General features: G+C 34.5%; 1 protein-coding gene across 1 annotated transcript in view; it reads right to left on the bottom strand.

The window, feature by feature from the left end:
* The window catches only part of Shrm (shroom), a 340,899-nt gene that overhangs the window by 115,142 nt on the left and 210,714 nt on the right, over window positions 1-15,043 (bottom strand). The window lies entirely within an intron of this gene.

Raw genomic sequence — 15,043 nt, 5'->3', positions numbered from 1 at the left:
GAACTATAATATGATAACGGAAGAATTTTATTGAAAAGTATTTTCGCGATTTGATTCGTGCTTGGGTATCAAACGTGCAATGGTCGATTGAATGTTTGTGATAGTTTGTTGACACTTGATAGCTAACCTCAAAATGGACATTCAGTTGAATAATTTAATTCAGAATTACAAAACCTAACCTAATAATAATAATATTATATTATGTCCAATTATAACTAATAAAACCATCCGTATTAAATTTACTTTTTCTTCTGTCATGTTGACAGTTCAAGAATTCCATACCCTGGCGAATTCATGTACTCAGCAGAAAATTTACTTAACTCATGAATAAGGCAACAGGCTTGACCATTACATGAATTTGCCAAAATTTTGCCCATTTCATGTAATAGTCAATTTCGCACATTCGGTGTAACATAGGTATATACTTCTAGTATAATATAGTTGATATTTTTGTAAAATTATCAAGCGCTCTGGTTCGTAAAATTTTCCATTTCGAGCGCTGGGGTAGTGTGATACTTTACAGTAGAGTTTCACAAATTCTACACGGGAATTATCATTTAAGCATATCAATCACCATATCATATCAAATTGCAACGCACTACTATATATTTAAAATATTTAATGGCCCTGAAGTAAACTATTAGAGAAAATTTGTGTTGTGTGTTAATCTCACTAAGCTAGTCGACCCGCCATGCCGGGCCTCTCCTATGCCCAGGACTCTAGGCTACAGCCCTGTCACTGCTCCGAGTATTACTCATATTCACCAATATAAACAATCGCAATAGTTGAGCTCGTCTGTTTTTATTTTGATATAGTTTTGATAATCAATTTACACCAGCATCAGTTTCAAAATATAATCTCAGGTGGTGTAGTTAGCAGTAACCGCGTCATAACAGCTGGCCATAAATTCATCTAGCATCATTGTTTTCCCGACATGTACCTACTTACTTGCCTAACCACATTCCCACGTCAGGCCCATTGGCTGGCTCCGTTTCCACTGTCTTTCAGCCGACGCGAACTCCGCACAAAGGCGGGACAAAGAATGGATGGGTGAGAAACTACCAACTACCTCAACGAGGTTTTTCAAATTTCTAACAGTAACCACTCACTTGAATTAGATTAGCGGATAATTGCATTTGCCTTTGCTTCCAAAGAATTTGCGTTTAATGAAGGTACTATACGGTTTGACGCAATGGAGGAGATTGAATGCTAATTGAATAAAATATAAAGGTGTAAGAATGAAGTGCAGCAGTGGCGCGTAGATATAAAGGTTTTATGTTATAATAATGAATGACCATATTATATTATATAAAACATTCCATGCTTTATTGTCTGCTCGAGATCAAGCTTTATTCTATAAGTATCCAACCTTTTGACTTTGCTGGGCCACGTTAAGTGAAGAGGTAATATCTAATTCTACGCATAAAATACTATTAAAGTTCTTGCAAAGTAAAAACTGTGAGAGAAAAAGTCTGAGTGATAAAGCTTTCGGCACGTGTATAATCTCCGTAATATGTATTAGAGTAAGAGAGAAGACATATGAATAATCGACTTAGTGACGTTAAAGTGAAGCCGGTAAATATTGGTTTGACTTTTGTACTGGGAGTGACGTGTTGTTTTATAAGAAATATAAAGTTACGCTAGGTAAGATGGTAGTATAACGTTTTATGTGTAAGTTACTAATAATAAAATTGAGGTGAGGAAAGAAAATGGCTTCGTATAGCAGGACAATACCAGCTGTCTTTAGTATTGTTGCTCTGAGGTCCGTCCATTTTCTGAGGCAAACTAAAAAAATCTTCCACAATGCGAAAAGGTACAAGGTCAACTGAAGGGCTGTCCTCTTATATAAAGAACGTTGGCTCCTTATTTTTCACTTATTTGGAATGCATTAACAGCTGTACTACTGCCAAATTTTCTTCTCTCTATAGTTTCACGATACCTACTGCTTAACAAAAATATCAAACGTTAGGCACGTCTTCGGTGTGTTTAAAAACATATAGTATGTATAAATATGCTTTTCCTTCGAAGAGGATAAAACCAGTCCTTATCATTGTTAATTTATATTGAATTAAATATATTTTAATTAATAAATACAAAATTATATCTTATTTTTAAAACTCTATACGCACGTTTATCTTCCAATCGCCTAATATGGAGCTAATGTTATTTGTCCATACATAACTCGAAAATACCACAGATATGCTTTTCCTTCGAAGAGGATAAAACCAGTCCTTATCATTGTTAATTTATATTGAATTAAATATATTTTAATTAATAAATACAAAATTATATCTTATTTTTAAAACTCTATACGCACGTTTATCTTCCAATCGCCTAATATGGAGCTAATGTTATTTGTCCATACATAACTCGAAAATACCACAGATATATACCTACTTACTAGAAAAAAAAAACATTTGAAAAAAATACGACACCCGATAGGATTTGAACCTGTATAACCAATGGTATCGCACCAATGTGCTTTAACCAATTAAGCTACGAGCAGCTTACTTAATTACGATAATTTTAACTAGTAGTTCTTACATGAAATGCTTATCAAATTGCGTTATTTTGACTCCATTTTTGTGTTTTAAATTAAGGTATTCGTATTATTAGCAAATTCAAGTACGTTATAACGAAATATTTGGCGAGAGCCGGGCCTTGGTTAATTAATAATTAATGATACCTTAATTTAAAACACAAAAACCGACAGTCAAAAATAACGCAATTTGATAAGCATTTCATGTAAGAACTACTAGTTAAAATTATCGTAATTCAGTAGGATGCATGTAGCTTAATTATTGGTTAAAGCACATTGGCGCGATACCGGTAGCTATACAGGTTCAAATCCCGTCGGGTGTCGTATTTTTTTCAAATGATTTTTTTCTAGTACCTAGGTATATATCTGAGGTGCTTTCAAGTTATGTATGTTCAATATAATATAGAATGTTACCTACATTCTCAAATCTTGTGAATTATTCGTTGAATAAAAGAAATGTTTTATTAATAATTATGTAAGTAGGTATGTTAAAATGATTGTAAATTGTTGATACTTACTGTTAATGTGTATGTAGCACGACAGATAGAGGTTAACTTTGAACATTAGATTGAGATATGTTAAAATGCATAGTAGGTACTGTAATTTCTTGCGCGTTAAATTCGATTATACTAAACAAAGCACAGTCGATAACATTTACGATTAGGTAGCTCATGCTACCGCCAATTTTGTTTCGCAACCTTATTTATAATATTATCATTATGCCACATTAATACGGCATTTTAAAATATGAAAGTGTTAATAATTACGTCGGTAGTATCTGTACAATATATAATAATGATATTAATACAACGTGAGATTGATAAATTAATTCAATACTGCAGGGTTAGTGATAATTTTAATGCAATTCAATTAAGTATCGTGTAACGTTTAAGTAACGTTTATCAACAATGTCGAGTTCTGTTAAATTGAAATATGTATAGTCAAAATTAAATTGCGTAGGACGTAGGTACTCAAAAATACAATGAGAACTAAAAAATATTGATTAGTGACGTCACACCACTGTTGCCATTTGAAGAATTTCGTTTTTCCGGTAATTATTATAATATTTTAAATTATCATATAATGATAAACAGTAACGCAGTAAAGTAATCTCGTGGGGGTAGGTACGTCATGCGTCGAATAGGGGCGACACGAATGAAGGAGTGAATACAAAATGTATTACAGCTTCTGAGAGCAGTAGCGGATTTTTTATGATGCTATTGCTTTATTAGAAAGCATCGTCTTAATTTAAAAAGTAATCGTTATACTAGGGGAAAAAAATACCTAGGTGGCAGTGCCAAATGTCAACATTCTTGTCGATGTGCTCAAAGCGTCCATTGTGTTCAATGCCCAGACTGGAAGAGAGTGTGTTTGTGTGCTTTACAGACAGATAAATCAAGGCAAATATTATAATGTAATAAATTGTAATACATATTGTTATGGCAGTTTATCGCACAGATAAAAATTTTACAAGAGTGCCTCCAAACCTATCAGCCCCACAGCGTACCTAAAACTACCAATGTTTGTAGGTTTCGTGAAAATGTTCAAATGTTCAGTAGGTATATCGTGTGTATGTCAATTTAAGATGAATTGTACATATTTGTGTATTTAAGATTGAAGAAAATAAATAATAAAATATGTAAGTAGGTACTTAACAACTTGCAGATATTTTTTAACTAAAAATAAAAGGAGGTGGCATTGTACGTCTTGTTACGGGCGGCACTTTGCCTAGTGACGTCACTGATGGTAAATGTATGAAAACTGCACAATATAAATTAAACAATTTAATCGTATTATATTATATTTTTAGCAACAACTTTATTCTTTATAAAATACAGCTACAATTATATTATCAATATCGAAAGTTATGTTTATAATTCTTAAGCAAAACAGGCTAACCTACATGTTTCTATAAAATTTCCATTAAGACTATATCGCTGAGGAATGGTAAGAAAACATTTTATTTGGTGGTTATGAATTATGATGTATGGGTATAACTATTATCATTAATTATTTAACACCATTTAAACTGACATTTCGTCGCTATAGATTGATTTCCGAATATCCATTTTTGTCGAAATCGACCTCTTCATGCAGAATGTTTTTTGTATCTAATTGGACGAGAACCATCCCTTTCTTTAAATTACTTTGTAATGGTAATGAATACATCATTCATATGCTGTAAAAATAACAATTTAAATATCTCCATGTATTTAAATATAGGATTATGAAATTTGTTTTTCGTTTCCTGAACATTTGGTCTATTCGGGAGCCAATCCTACAGCGACGATTTGCTAACGGTAGAAGATACAATAAATATCATTTTTATAAATGGAAAAGAGTATATACCACAGAACAGATTAATAAATATAATTCCAATAGGCTATTCGCCAATACACTAAATTTTCACGCAGGGTTTGGAATGTGTGAGTGTGCTACGAAAATGAACCACGCGCTATAGGCGTGCAATGGTGTGTTTTGCAATTTTCAAATACAACAATATTGAATAAGAGTCAGTGCATAAAAGAGAGCAGTTGTCAGAACGAACGACAGGCGTATTCTTAACACGTGTTTAAGTTTATCCTATATTCTTCCACACTCGAGATCGGTTGCCTGTTTCTCCACACCAGTTAGTTATTTCAGTTCCCATAATTTTTGAGTTTCCTGGTAGATAGGTACCTACCTACCTACCCGAGAGGTAATGTGACTTATGTGAATAACGCAACTTTACCAGTTTTCAAATAAGTATAATTTTAGAGTTTAGAAACTTTTCTCATTATTTTCGTTAATTTGACGTACATTGTACACATTTCATGGTTTGAGTTATTATCGTTTTTTGCCATAACAAAAAATATAATTACAAACACAGTTTTTTGTCGATTCTACGATATTTGAGTACCTATGCTGTTTTGTGCTATAAACCCGTGGCCATGTCCAAAACGATAATAAGAACATATTTTTCAAAAACTCAAACTGAACGTTTGTAATTCTGTCATGACATAAAGATACTTCGCTATTTTCTTATTTTCTTGGCATATTTTTCTTTTCTCAAAATAATTGTGGCATTTCTCGCAATTAAAATACTGGCTGTTGCCGAGTATGCTTTGCGTCATGAATCTCTTGATGATGTTACAAGTGTCCAGATGGGCAATGATCAGCTCATCCAGCTGATTTTTTTTTTTTGAAATAAATTTTAATTTAAATTTAATTTTAATTAATTTTTTTTTTTTAAATATCGTAACTTTTAACCTTTGAAGATTTTCCACTTGCCCAGAAATAAAAAAGCGCCATAATCGCATGGAGCCCACTCAAATTGTGAGCCAATTATTAAAATCTGTCCAGTATTCCAAATATATTATATGTATTTTTACAGTTACTTCGTTCATTTGTATTCCCATGCTAACGAATCGTGTAATATATTCAATTTCATTTTTGAAGAAAACACTGGGCGGGAAATTATAACAGAATTAGTCAGACAGACACTTTTAAATAAATAATACAAGTTCATTGTCTCCTGTCTCTGAAAGTAGGCATACCTTCGTAATATTAATTCTTCGACACGGCACGTTTGCATCATACTATTAACTTAGTAGGTGTGTTACCATATTTTAAAAATCCTTATCCGTCAGTTTTGAATGTATCTGACCGTTAAGATCTGATACGCTTTTTATCAAAATATGATATTATTAGCATAATAAACTACGCGATGGTTGTCTTTTATTAAAAATTCCGTTGAATTCAGATTTATTAAACTTTTACGAAGCTTACGTCTCAGCTACAGTGAAACTCCGATTTTACGTTGATAGAAAGGTACCTAGGTACTGTCGATTGAAAATGTAAATTGGAAGTTTTAAAAATCATAAAAAAGTGTATAAATATCGTAAGAACCAGTGCAACTGTCATTTACAAAAATATGTCAGAAAATAAGCTAGATGGCAGAAAAAATGCTAGATTTTCTAAAAATTCAAAAAGTGTATAGAAACTAACAATTTTAAAAAATATGTCATAAAATTGAACATTGTTTTGCAAGAACAAAATATGGCCATCTCTTAAAATAAATGTCGTATGCTACATTTAATTTACTGGTAAGATGGCACAAGTGGCCAGCATGTTGATTTTCAAAAAAAAAAGATGTACGTAATATTCTAGCTTTTTGTGAGAAAATTTAAGCTGTTTGTTTTATCGAAAAACTCTAGATTTAATGCCATAATCCAGGTGTGTTTTTCACAAGCTAGATGTATATTTAAAAAAAATGGTAGATCTGTCAAGAAAAACACTGAGTTGGCAACACTGAATAACGCTATCAAGGCCACATGCAAAATCTTTACCATCTTTCATGTTTCATTTTATTAATTCGACTATAATTATTTAGAATTAGAATCATAACTATCGTTAGTAAAGTTCTATTCATTATTGTGGTATAGTATGCTTTGTTTGTTTATTTTTTGCAAATTCATTTCCTTGAATTATAAAAACTCAATATTTGTATGAACGCGTCTAGAATATCTTAATATTGTCTATTGTTGGACTTTTTCAAAGATACCAGTAGTAGATATAGCATAAAAATATATCAAGACGTATTATTAGACAGTAACAATAAAAATACACGCATGTAAAAACTTAATTATAGCCACCTACTTAAGAAACAGTAATCACTAATCATATGTGTTCTTGCTTAGGAACATCGATTGAACAAGTAATAATCAAACAATGTTTTATAATAAATAAAAAGGTTACGGAGTTTTTTGTTTGTTAATTATTTTGTAGTATAAGTATCTCATTAAAATTTACTCTACAATTCGGCTGTCTTCATGATATGATATCTCTCCTCACTTGCCTGCATTGTGGCGTAGTTTTCCAACTTTGAAGATCTAGAGTGCTGTCATATTATATATCCACTTCAATTTCAATTCAATTTAAATTAAGTTATTCTAATTTGTATTTTTCCCTCCAGATTCATCGTCATTAATACTTTTGGTGACTGTGACTTCTCCCAACATTCTACCTTGTTAAAATATACTATTCTTGGCTCCTCAAATAATATGTATAGAGCTCAGAGTTATATCCTATTAGCAAGATGGCATCTTGTTGTATGTCTCCAAAAGTTCTTTTCAAGATCTTAGAATATGGTGTCGGAAAATTGTATGTATACAGTTCAGCGTGAAATAAAAAGACGTATAGCATTGAGAAGGCAATGGGCCGGACGTGTCTCCCGGCGAGTGGACAACCACTGCACAATAATGCAGTCACACAGTGTTACTAAGCCCGGTTTCACATTCAAAATCACCTTGACTGTAACCCGTAGAGTATGTAGATTAGTTTTCATTCATAAAACACATGTAACATAATTTTCTACCGCGTATAGCGTCGGTGCAACTTTTTTTTGGTAGAAATAGCACACCCGATTGTCGCATGTAACAATTAATTTCAATCGACATAGGCCGCAGGTAGAATAGCAAAATGTTGCATCGGCGGATGTACAAATACTACTTTTTGCGGTCAGTCATTCGTTTAGGCTAACCGCGTGACCTCACAGTTCCCGCATGCTATCGTCTGTGTGTGCGGTAGAGAATTGCAAAATAACCAACCGTTTTGATTTACGACCATGTCCAAGTCAAGACAATTTTCTATGTGCGACTACGCTAAGGCGCACAGCATGACCATAGGATACCTTAAAACTTATTGGATCATTCGGTCAACGAACACACCAAGTTCGGGAGATGATAGTGGAAATTAAGAGAGACTTTCATCCAGCAGTGAATCGACCCCAGCTGATGATAACGATGGGCGTAAATTGATTAGAATTTCATCTTCAGTGTCGTAAATGTATCAGAAAGAGTTATATTTGACAAAGATAGAATTATAATTTTTTTATAGAAGAAACCAATAAAATGTCGAACTTGGTTATACGAGAACGATGGGACCCACTGAATTTACTCGTTATAAGCGTTACTCGTTATATGAGAGAATTGGTATTTTTAAATGAGCGGTCACATAATTCACTTCGGTCACTCAGCGGTCACTTAACTAGTAATCCAGTACCGGCGGCATCCTGTCCGATCGGATTTTATTGCTTAGGCTAGAAATGTTTTTAAACGATCGACACATTAACAGTTTTAAGAAAATTTTTGACGATTTTTTTAGCTCGGTATACCCGATAAGCAGCTCGTTATAAAAGTGAATAAATGTATGTAGAAAATCATAAAATTAAATGGCAATGAATGTTTCTTCGTTACATACGAGATCTCGTTATATCCGTAATCGTAATAAACGAGTTCGACTTTAAAATTTCTCGCCTTTAACGTTTATGCACGTTAATATTGTTATATCAATGTGAGGGAGTTCGTGGTATGTATAAGTCAATGGAAATAAAACGCGATGACTTCTAGTTCATGGTGAGCGGAATTTTCATTATTAATCTATGTAGGTATAATCTAAATTTAATAACGTGTATATAATAACACCAACCAGTAAGAAATTTTACATTTTTAATGCGAATTTCAGTTTTTTTTTTAAATAGCAAAATACTTTGGCATACTTTATAATATTATTGGCATCACAAAGGAATATGAAATGATGATAATATCCATGAATAAAAGGAATAGCCGGAAGATTAGCAGAACTTACACGTAATGTCAACTATTTGTAAGCTCTACCCGTTCGAATAATAATATGTTGTCGGGTATGTGTACGGTAATTCTTCTTTTTAATCTCTGCCACATTAGTGAGAATCGTGGTTTTCATCAGCAGTTCCTATTCTGGTCACAATTCACATCTAGCTGTCCCTAGGCTCAGTTCAAATGACTGCAGACACCGATGATGATCCTGTCGCTGACTGTGTTCTTCACGGCTCACCACATTGTTATTGCTCCTTCCAGTCCAAGCCACATTTCAAAAGAACTTAGTTTACACCAGATCGGTATGAAAAAGAATGGATTTGTTAGTAGGTAACTCATTATTATTAGAATATAATAGAAAAAATATTTGAATGTTTTAATGTTAGAATATATTAAGTAGGTAGGTAGGTACGTGACATCGATACCTACCTACCTATGAGATTGATTTTTTGAGAATACCCAAAAAAACTATAATTGAAGGTACATAGTATGCAAGCCTTTGTTACAAATATTTTTTTTCCGTCCTGAATCTAATCTGTTTTTTTAGCTTTCCTTCTATTTTTCCCCGCCCAAATTCAATTACAAAATTCGAACCCGCGTATTAAATGGGTGAAACATTTATGAATATCGAAATTTATGAAAAAAAATCGAGAAAAGAAAAACAAATTTACTCATTATTTAGAGATGCGAATAATTCTCGATCACAACCTCTAGGTAGGTATATACAATATTAAGTATACCACATTAATAAATTTACTGTCTATGTGTGAATTATCACTTTTCATTTTCTATAATATAATCATTTTTCTATTCGTCCAACTGGCCGGTTGAAACAGTGACGAAAACTGTGGATTGGCTATTCATACCTGATATTAACGTTCTACTTATATACAGAGTATTATTATTATTTTACTGTAGACATAATATTAAATTGAGACGATCGTTTATAATGGTGTTCATTTATGCATGTTTCTTCTTCTTCTTCTTTCACCCTGTCACGTCCCAACATTGGGGCATAGGGCAAGCACAAGTTGGCGCCACTTCCCTCGGTCCATCGCCAACTCCTGTGCCTCCCGCCATGTCAGACCTGCAGCACGTAGGTCGCTTTTGTAGCATCGCTGCAGGGTGAGGGAGGGCCGGCCACGGCGACGGAACCCTTGAGGCTGTGCCACAAGGGTACGAAGTGCCGCACTCTTTGGCGGCATCCGGAATACATGTCCCAGCCACGTGAATCGTCTCTTCGTGATAACTTCAATCACCGAAGGCTGTTGTGTCTGCTCACGAACTCGGATATTTGTAACGCGGTCGTACCAATGTACCCCTAAGATTCTGCGGAGACATCGATTCTCAAAGCTCAAAAGCCGTGACTCTTGAAGCTTAGTAAGATGCCATGTCTCACAGCCTTACAGGAGCACAGGTAGCACGCACGCGTTAAACAAACGACATTTGGTCCTCACAGAATACAGCCTTGACCTCCATGCGACTCCAAGTTGGTTGAACGCAGAGCCCGCCACACCCATGCGGATTCCAAGCTCACTAGAAATACCACCATCATCGGCAACCGTGGCACCCAAGTACTTGAATCTGGACACCAGCTCGACGGGCAGACCAGAAACCCGCAGAGGAGTGTCGGCGTCGATGCAAGCAGCACTGCACATGGATTTGGTCTTAGCGGCATTCAAATGAAGACCCACACGCATCGAGTTCGCGGCTAGCCTGTTCACGGTCACCTCCAACCTCTCGATCGTCGAGTCAAACACGACTGCGTCGTCTGCATACTCCAAGTCGCACAGTCTTTCTTCGCATAGATCGCTTGTGTCATCATGATGTAGGCGTATCCCACTGTCGGGGCAAACCGTCTTACGCATTATGAAATCCATCATGATGATAAAAAGAAAGGGCGCAAGTACACATCCTTGCTTGACTCCTGACGTGATTTCAAAGAGGTCAGAGGATGTTCCGGCTGCTCTCACGCGACACTCTGTATTGGTGTAGAGAGCACTTATCACGGCGACCAGTTTCCGTGGGACACCATATCCTAGCAGAATTTGCCACAGAGATTCACGATGAGGACTGTCAAATGCCTTTTCATAGTCCACGAAGCAGCAGGCGACAGGTATATTCATCTCTTGGTACTGTTGCAGAAGGCTTCGGAGAGTTGAAATATGCTCTGAGCAGGATTTCCCCGGGACAAATCCACTCTGCTGCGCACGCAAAACGTCCAGCATGGGACTTCTAATCCTGTACAGGAGAATCTGCGCCAACACCTTCCCGGGAACGCTGAGGAGAGTGATTCCTCTGTAATTATTACAGTCTTGTGGGTTACCCTTTTTGTGCAGAGTAACAACGGTACCATCCCTCCAGGCTTTGGGGCACTGCTCCCTTTCCCACACCTCGTGCAGAAGGTCACACAAGGACGGCAATACAGCGCTCAGTCCGCGTATGTTTAGATAGGTAATAAACAAAACAAATTATTTGAAAAAATACTACATACCTACTATATCCGTGGTATAATTTGTAAATACTGGTACTTACATACTGTCAGGGTAATAACATTGTAAGTGATTGTAAGAAATCATTCAACCAAAAAACAGATGTTTGGATTGCGGACCGGCGTTTCTTACCCGCTGTGCGATCTTAACCTACAAAGTTATCTAACGAGCCGAAATGGAAAAAAAAACAACAGTTTACATTCCTCATCTCGATAAAACAATGGATAATTAAAAGCGATCTGCTCAGATGAAACGGCCCCCTCCGCGCACTCTCCCGGCTTCGAATAACCTCCTGGTATTTACACTTTTATAATATTCCGTTAGGCATAAATAATGCGGGCCGTGATTTGTGGAAATAGCCGCGTAACGAAAAAATACCCACTGCCATATTGCATTCCGTGGTCTTTTTGGGGGCAAAGGCCCTTCATTTTTTTTCGTACAAATGATAAACCAGAGTGATGGATATTATCAGTTTTTATTAGTTACAAAAATATTCTTCAAATAGATTACTACATTATTAGGGTCTAATCTAATACATAGGAAAATGTAGCGTTGGTCAGCCGATTTTCTAATAAAAACACTTGAAATAAAATTGCCCGCTGTCAGATGAAGATTTAATTAGAGCACACCGGTTACCTACGCAAACACCAACTACAAATTAATGCATAAGTTATTCGTATATTCATTTGCGGGAATTACAAATATTATAGATTTGGTATTATTCACGGATTAATAATGAATAATATAGAGAACGTGATACCATTTCAATTATACTGGGAATATTATTTTATCTTCGGTACGTGCATTTATTCAACGGACCACTGCTAAACAACCATACAATTATTGAAAATTGATTACCTTAGGATTAATTTATGGTTATTAAATTTATATTGTGCTGTCTTCATACTGTATTTAAATTTTGAAAAGCCAGAACAATCCTTCTGCCATTGCCACGCTTACCATAATTATTCTTCCCTTGCATGACGAGAAGCAAGTGGGTACCTCTTGGAATACTGTATAACTTATGACGTGGTCAAATTTGTAGCTCGTCTCAATTTCAGTATTGCAAACTAGATTATAATATGCCAGTTAAATTTGTGTTTTCATCAGTCAATAAATTCTACTGTTATACAATATAATAAACTAGTTTATTTTATAACTTTATCTGGTATATTCTTGTAAATATTAGAATGCCGAGTAGAAGTGAACCAGTCACAGAAACACCAAGCCATGAGAAAATCACGTAAATGTATTGTGACCTCACCGGGAATCAATAACCCGAGCCTCCTGGTGGGTAGCCAGTGGCTTACGCATTGGGCTATGAGAGGCAATGACAGTTGGGCAAGCTTGCCCAGTTTTTAGGTATATATATATTAATTGAGCACTGTTTTTTTTCATTGACCAATAATTGTTTTCCTAAGTTTCCGGTAATCGCATGTACCCAGTTCTTTGACGCGTAACAATACGCGGTAGCGAAACCGATAATATTCTCAGTGGAATAGTTTTACTTGTATTTTGTCGTGATCATGACACCGGAACTGATTTTTGAAGTTTGGTAAAATGGCGCGAGATTCCGTGATACACAAAATGAATGAGCGAAGCCGAAACAAAAACAGACTTGTCAGGGAAATCCGCACTTAGATTAATTCACAAAAAAATACCGTCAAAGAACGCGTACCTGCAAGATCAAAGTTAATAATTATTATTATAGTTGCGCAAAGAAATTGTACAACTTAATTCACGCTCTTTTTTGTTGTGCAACTGTATTGTCGTATAAATGGATTACCACTATTAGACAACGATTACATTACCTATATACTTAAACGGTTTTTTTTTTAAATTAAATTGTTTTCTTTAAACAGGTAGGTAAGTAATAAAATGTTATAGATAAACCTGTCTCAATTTTGTTTTTTTCGTTTGTCAAAAGTCATCTTTTAATTTTCTCTCCCTTCTGTGTACGTAACGCCTAGTCCAGAGCAAAAACATTTATATTTGAAGAATATTTTCAATTAATAAAAAAAAATTGTTTCAGATCATTTAAAAAGAGCTTTCGAACAAATTTTTCACGTTGTTCATTTGTTCACGCATCTTGGTCTAGCTAGGACTCTGACAAAAAATAAGTTCTTACTGGAAGTTGCAATCCCGGGTAGAATATTTTAGTCCCAGAATTTCGGTTTTATTATTTTCATAGTTAACACAATAAAATAAATGTATTATTCTCAATCCCGACCCATTGGATTGGATTAAAAATAAAAAATTGGATTTTTAATCAAAGCCATTATTAAATTAAATTAAATTTAAAGATATCGACGTCATTTAAAACTAAGTATTGAACTACATTCAGAGTTGACAGTACAGTGTTTCCCAAACTTTTGACACCTGTGTACCCTTTTTATAATTTTCGTAACACTGAGTACCTACCCATCGTAAAAAAAATGGATAATATAAGTACTTTAATAACAATCTAAATATTTTTTCCTTTTTTAGTAAGTATAAACAAAATAATAATACACGAAAAATCAAATTCATTCATAATAAAATATAAATGATATTATAAAAGTTATATTATAAATAACATTCATTATAATCAATGAGAAGAATGAAATTGTTTATGTTGAGACAGATCATCATAATTTGGTTCCCTTAATTTTAATCTGAGATGCGGTTCCACATCCAATGGCCTGTTCCTTTTTTGACTTATGTCTACAAATGCTGAAAAAGCAACTTCACATAGATATGAAGTTGGAAAAGGCAAGATGTATTTCAGGGCGTCTTTCTCTGTTAAAACTGGATACACATGTTGCATTTTCAACCAGAATGATACACTCCTTATATTTATTTTTCAAGAATCCGTATGAAGCTAATTCCAACAATTATTATTGCTCTTCTTCCGCATGCGATAAACCTTCTAGCATGGATGTTGTATTGGAGACGCTGGCTGTAGCAAAACAGTAAATAACATTGCAGATTGGCAGTGTCACTTTTAAGGTGAGCACAAACTCCTCTCATTATGTGATGTTTTAATTGCACGCTTGTTACTAATGGGTTTGGATACCAAACGAAAATCGGTTACATAACACATAGCCCTCTTATTTACATATCTTTAATTAAACATAGACACATTTAAAAAAAAATATGACTAGTAAAACAAAAGCCGCATTGATAAATATGGTGTTTTTTACAAGAAAATAAACATACAAATGAATCCTGGAATAACAAGATTTCGAAACCAATATGCAGGACCCCGGTTATCTTTTAGCAATAAAAACACTTATTTCCTGTGTGGATTTTTTAAAAAATATTATACGAGCAAGACAAGAGTATGTCAATAATACAAGAAATGAAAATATAATTAATATTAAATTCTACAGGTTTTTTTAAAAAGGTTTGTCGAT

This window comes from Rhyacophila brunnea, unplaced genomic scaffold (assembly GCF_057557595.1).
Source record: "Rhyacophila brunnea isolate RB1 unplaced genomic scaffold, BYU_Rbru_1.0 scaffold_1, whole genome shotgun sequence".
Taxonomy (NCBI): domain Eukaryota; kingdom Metazoa; phylum Arthropoda; class Insecta; order Trichoptera; family Rhyacophilidae; genus Rhyacophila; species Rhyacophila brunnea.
The sequence above is the reverse complement of the archived record's forward strand: the minus strand, read 5'-3'. Positions and strand labels throughout refer to the sequence as shown.